Here is a 6569-nt window from a genome sequence, read left to right as displayed (position 1 = left end):
TCAAAATTCTGCAAATCACTCTGATGTAAATGAACAATGTAACTTTTACAATTCCATTGCAAACCAAGTTTCTTACCTTTGAAAATGAATACAATGTAACAGACAACAAATGCCCCATGATTTTGCATGTAAGGGACTGTGCAATCGGCCCATGACATATTTGGCCCCAAGTTTGTGGTTGCTTGCCCTTTGACACTGTGCTAATCGCATTCGGAGTTACATTACTCAGTACGTTATTGTGGGTAGCCTATTTTTTTTTTTCAAATAAATTACAATCAATTTGAAACTAACTTTTAGACAAAGGTTGGGGTATGACATCTTCTTACTCAATGAAAATCCATGTCCTGTCATCTGTTCAAGAATCGTTTTGTGAACCAAATGTGAAATTTCAAAACTCCCCTATTTTCAAACTTTAACATTTTCATCAAATTTTTTTACTCTTTCTTCTGATACCAATTCAAAGCTCATGTGGAATAGGCTTTAAATTATGTTATTAATTATAATCAATACATTTAAGAAATTTGATTACCCAAACCTGTCCATTAATAAATTTGCCACTCTTCAAAAAGGTAATACATGTACCCAAGTGCCTCAACAAATTGGCAGCATGAACAGCAGTTCATATCATTCAAAAATTTTGTTTTCTAATCGTTGCACAGGAATCTGAAAAATCTTTTTTTATTCAATCCAAACAAGGACATACAATACAAATACTTAGTATTTTCAAAATCATCTGTTTTTATGTCTTCAATCAAAACATGAACATCAAAAGGTAGTCCAAGTACATTATAAGGCTGAATCCACTGTGCAACAGAGAACTCAACTCCTCATCAAATCTTCTCAAGTTTGAAACATTAATAACCAGCAAAAACACGGCTAAGGTCTCGGTTTACAGTATTCTAGATATTTCACAACAGGAGCAAGCAGCGCCTTCTTGTGAGTGTACTGATGGCCAAACATATCTACACGTTCTTACGATTACTGCTCAAGAATTGTATTGTGAATAAAATGTTTCCAACAGTTAACAGGAACCTCAAAACTTGTTATTTATTTGTGTTCAATCCTGACAGGAACATACAATACAAATATATCAATATATATATTTTTTTTTTCAAAATACAGTCAAAGCTCATGATAAGACTGAACCAACTGACTGTACAATAAAACTCCTCATCAAATATTCTTAAGATTGGAACATTAATAACCAGCAAAATATGGCTAAGGTCTCGGCTTACAGTATATTTCAGATATTTCACAACAGGAGCAAGCAGCACCCTATTGTGTGTGTACTGATGGTCAAACATATCCACATGTTGTTATGACTTTGTTGTACATGTATTCACTCAATGAATAGTATTTACTCAATGAATACCCATGTCATCTGCTTAAGAATTGTTCTCAACATTAAACAGGAACTTGTAACATTTTTTTTTTTTTTTTTGGTATTCAATTCGGACAGGAACATACAATACAAAGACATATTTTCAAAATACAGCTAATTATAAAGACTGAATCCACTGTGCAACAGAACACAACTCCTCTTCTAAAGTTTCTAACCTTAAAACCCAACAGAAACATGACTAAGGTCTCACTTTATTTATAACATTTCAAAGCAGGAGCAAACAGTACCTTATTTCATGTGTTTTAATGGTCAAACATATTTACACATGTTTATATTTACTGTGTTATATTGAACTGTTCTTATATCAGAAATGGCCCAAAAATAGAATACAAATTTCTGAGGATTGAGACAAAAAAAAAAAAAAAAATACTTTGGTACATGCAATATGTACCTGTGAGATATATTTGATCCATGTTTTATTTAAGAGTTTCATGCATGTTGTTCAGTAAGTTTATAATGGAACCATACTCTTCAAATAAAGCTAAGTACTAGTATTGTCTTAAATCTTTATGCTCATAAAAGTGAGTTCCATAAACACTTACCTGGCAGCAGAGTTGAGGGCAGTGGTTATGCAACTCACTTTTGTGATTACATAAGATGGCAAATGAAAGTGGTCTCCTAAAGCCATATAGTATAGGTAAACTGTGAATCTTAAAAACTAGAAGGTGACTTATAATAAAGAACTAACTGTTCATTATCTATTTTGTGTTTTATATTGAGATGAAATCAGTACTTCTTTTGAACACTTTATTATTTGATCATTGCTGATGCATAAAGATTTTGATTGTATAATTAGCATTGTGTTTAGGGTACCAGTCTTCATAATCAAATTCAATATACAATTATCACATAATTCCATTATCAATTATAAAAATGTATGCATGTTGAATTTATCTATGAATAATTGAATATTATACATGCATACACTCTCTATATTTGTTTTTTTGTTGTTGTTTTTGTTTTTTTTTAACCCAGATGGAAGAAACTTCCAATGTCCCAAGGTTCTACGAGGATCTACTGTGTATAGTAGTCATAACAATTTCTCAATTTTGAGTTCTTGTGCCAACAAGAACTTGAAAATCAATCAAAATATCCCCTTCAATCAAGAACAATCAATGATTGTTTCTTTTTTATATCAGGGTAAAAAAATGAGTTATACAGAGCTTGTTAGAAGAGGGTTTTGTTATAAACATCCAACCTCTTTAATAAGGTTCCCCTTCTTACAGAAAACACACAACCTACAAATATAATGAATCTGGCAAAAGGCTGTCAATGGTTCACCTGACATCAGGTAACCTATAATTCCACACCCATCGCCTCATCAATAGCTGCCCAAATTACAGGGTCCACTTCTTGGTGCCTATTCGTCACTTTTTTGGGTTCTGGTATCCATGCCAAAATGTCGTCATACGAGTACCATATGCAATCTTCGTACCGAGGCCAAAAGAAACGGTTTCTCTCTATTCTTGCCATGGAAATTACTTCAACTTCCTCTTCGTCCACATCTCTTATCCTCCCTGGATAAGGCTTTCCATCATATCTCACAACACAAAAGTCATTGACCTTTGCATTACTGTAATTGAGTGGCTTAAGAATTGAACCCTCAACAGCTATGGGTAAGTCAATTTCTTTTGGGAAGTTTCCATCTTGCTTTTGGTCCGATTTTTCGATTTTCTCTTCAGTCTGGCTTCTTTAGTGTTGTAGCATTCGCAGGTGTCGGAACAAAAGCAGGTCAGGTCACGTCGTTTCACGGTTTCTGGGTCATCAGTGAACAGAACCTGTATACGAAATGAATAAAGAAAAAACAACCATATTTTTAATTTTCAGGAATTTTCAGGCCAGCCATAATCGGCCGATGCTTCAGCATTGGAATAATCAGAAATGACATCTCATCTATACACATTAACTCAAAAAATTCTATAGTTGGGACTACAGTATTATTGTATTATGGCATACCCTTGATCTCAGTACACTTGGCTTTCATTTAGAAAGCCCCCCAAAAATGTTTCAAATGTTGCAAAATGTTTATAAATGTACAGATCATTGTCACTTCCATAGGTACACATGTACCAAGTTTGAAGTTGCTTGCCCTGGCCCAAACCATTCTTGAGCTATTATGAGAAAGAGCTATTTTCATGTTAAATTAAGGTCAAAGGTCAAGGTCAAAGGTTGAGGTCATAGATCATTGTCACCTCCATAGGTATACATATTCCAAGTTTGAAGTTGTTTGCCCAAACTGTTCTTGAGATTTTGTGAGAAAGAGCCATTTTCATATGTTTTATGACCCATGTGACCTTGACTGACCTTTGACCTTTACCTTTCAGCTCAACCTCAAAACAAAAATGAGCTTGATATCAGGAAAGTCCCCAAGGATACCATATATATACCATATATGAACTTCTTTCGATAATTCGGAGCCAAGATATAGATCGATGAAAAAGTGGATACCAAATGATGAAAAAGTGGATACCAAAAAGTGGATACAAAATTGTTGACAGACAGAGGGTCTACCTCAAAACAAAAATGAGCTTGATATCAGGAAGGTCCTCAAGGATACCTATACCAAATATGAACTTGTTTGGTTAACTCGGAGCCAAGATATAGATCGATGAAAAAGTGGAAACCAAAAAGTGGATACCAAATTGTTGACAGACAGACAGACAGACGGACAAACATTAGGGCATAAGGTCTTTCCTTCGGACGACCTAAAATTCTACTGTAATACATGCACATGTATATCTACAGCATCCCCACATTGTACCTGATGGAGCCTCATGGTGCCCTCCACTGGAACAAGTTCAGAAGGGACCTCTTCATCAAACTTTGTTATTTCCTCCTCTGGAATCAGTGTGAGTTGTACAGTTGTTTCTGGCTGTAGTTTCTGGAACAGTTCTCTACCAGAAGATACATCTTTTCCCTGTGCAACAAGGGCATCAGCTGTCCGCTTCAATACACCTCCAACACCATCTGGTGCCCCCTTCCCGTTGCCAGCCTCCAGAAAGTTCCAAGTCACAGTGATGAAACCTAGGCTCTTCGGTATGATACCCGCAAACCAGAAGTTCACCTTGTTGCGGTATTGTGTAGTTCGACCATCTGAGATGAAAAGGACTTTTGTAATGTCTGGATATTTAGTTCTTATGTCTCGAAGTACGGGCTCCAAATGTCCCCAGATGGCTGACGCATCGTGACGGGTACATTCTGACATTGTACAAAATGGGGTGGTCTCCTTGCTTGTATACCACACACCAGTATGAAGTGACGCTTGTTGATGAGATGCACCAAAGTGCACACTTTGAATTTCTTATGCAAATCTGCACAAATAATTTTCACTAAAGTCAACATAGATTACAACTGTTGAGTCATCAAGGTCTTGTTTCAGTTTACGCAGTTCCGAATATTGATGCGTGATGTTCACTCTATGTGCCAGAAATCTAGGCTTCAGTTCACTTTCAAATTTGTCTGCTAAAGCTTCGATGTCAGTCTCCACTGTTTCTTTCACTGTGACCTTTGTTGTCTTGTTATCCCCATAAGTCTTCTCTTTGGTCGCCCACTGTTGGTAGCTTACTTTCTTGTGTCGGGGAAGTTCAGTGTACTCTATTCTTCTACTTTTGCAGGACTCACATTTCCCATACATACATTCCACTCTCTTTGTGTCACATACTAAGGAACTGATGCAGTCTTCAAAGCTTGATGTAATCGCTTCCTCGAATTTCAACTTTTTGTACATCAGTTGTATGTTTGAACAACGTTTTCACATGCAAGTCTCAGTTTGTGAGGGCTTCACCACCCACCACGGTTTCAACTTGCAGAAAGTGGCATAATGCATGCTGATATCGGGGTTTTCTGACAAGAACTTGTAGTAAAGATTCTTCAAACTGTCATTCCGCAGGCGCTTTTGTTTCTTTATTTTTTTGCGGGTTATCGTGTCCTTTTTCCCTGGCATGAGCCGGCTGTTGTCGTCTCGGTCCATGAACTTCTGCACACGATTTACAGTAGCATAAGTTATACTGCTCTTCCTCTTCCTATCTGTGGGACCATTACCTTCCATCCCAATCCGATGAGGATTGGCACCAAGTAATTTAGATACTTGTGACTTGCATCTGTACTTCTTTGTTACACTGTTTATGACAATTTCCCTCACTCTTTGTTTCTCCTGATACGTTTTGCTGGTTATGTACTTTTCCCTTAACTGCTCTGTCAATACATTGTGCGGGAACAAGTTCTTTCTTACTGAATCTGGAACATACAAGTTCTTGAGAAGTTGTTTAGTTTTCGTGCGAGGAGTAGCCCTGTTCTTGTTAAACCGTTGTTTAATCTGCTCTGCCTTTTTTCCACCTCTCCAGTAATGTGGTCTACTTTAATCTTTCTTCCTTTTCTTTTTGAAAGTCTCTATAGACCTGTGCCCTGTCACTTTTTACCTTTTTGCGTCCGCATATCTTCTGGTAATTTGCAGGGTTTGAAGGAAGTGACAATGAGGGGTTTAAATTAGGGGTGTTTGCTTTGCTAACTTTACAGTCCCTCTGGTTCTTCCTGTACGTTTTGGAACTTTGGCGCCACTGCCGCCTTCTTAACCTCTGGGAGCGCCGAGTCCTTTCACAGATGGGTTTGTAAGCCTCCCGCTTCCTTTTGCGTTCTCTTTCCAGGTACTGCACTCTTCTGGTGGGATCAAGATTGACCTTTTGGCGATATTTTTTGGCTCTCTCAGCTGCCGTGAGAGCCATTATGAAAGAAACAAATTGATGAAATTTACACTTTTAGTTACACTTTTAATTACTTTGAATTAACTGGTGCTTAAGGAATGTCTGATGTGAAGTCCTACAACACACCTGTGGATGAACATACTGTGCAGTAGATTATACCTGGGATTATCATTCAGATTTTGAGGATTTTACCCATTAAGAATTAATTCATGGTAAGATCATGTAACAATGAGTGGCCTTAAAAGAATAAAAACTTTATGCATTTCTACATTTCTAGGCCTTAGTTCAGGGGTCGGAAGGCTGAAATACTACAATGTAACATTAAGTTTCCAGTAACAGTGAATGAGCTGCATCTTGTTGGTACGAATTCTTAACTTCAAAATTGTTTTACATTGTTGGATTTTGTTTAATATATTATAAATATTAAACAAAGTGATACGAAACAAATCTGTATTAATAATGACACA

The sequence above is a fragment of the Diadema setosum genome, chromosome 3, assembly GCF_964275005.1.
Source record: "Diadema setosum chromosome 3, eeDiaSeto1, whole genome shotgun sequence".
NCBI classification, from domain to species: domain Eukaryota; kingdom Metazoa; phylum Echinodermata; class Echinoidea; order Diadematoida; family Diadematidae; genus Diadema; species Diadema setosum.
Note: the sequence above shows the minus strand (reverse complement) of the source record.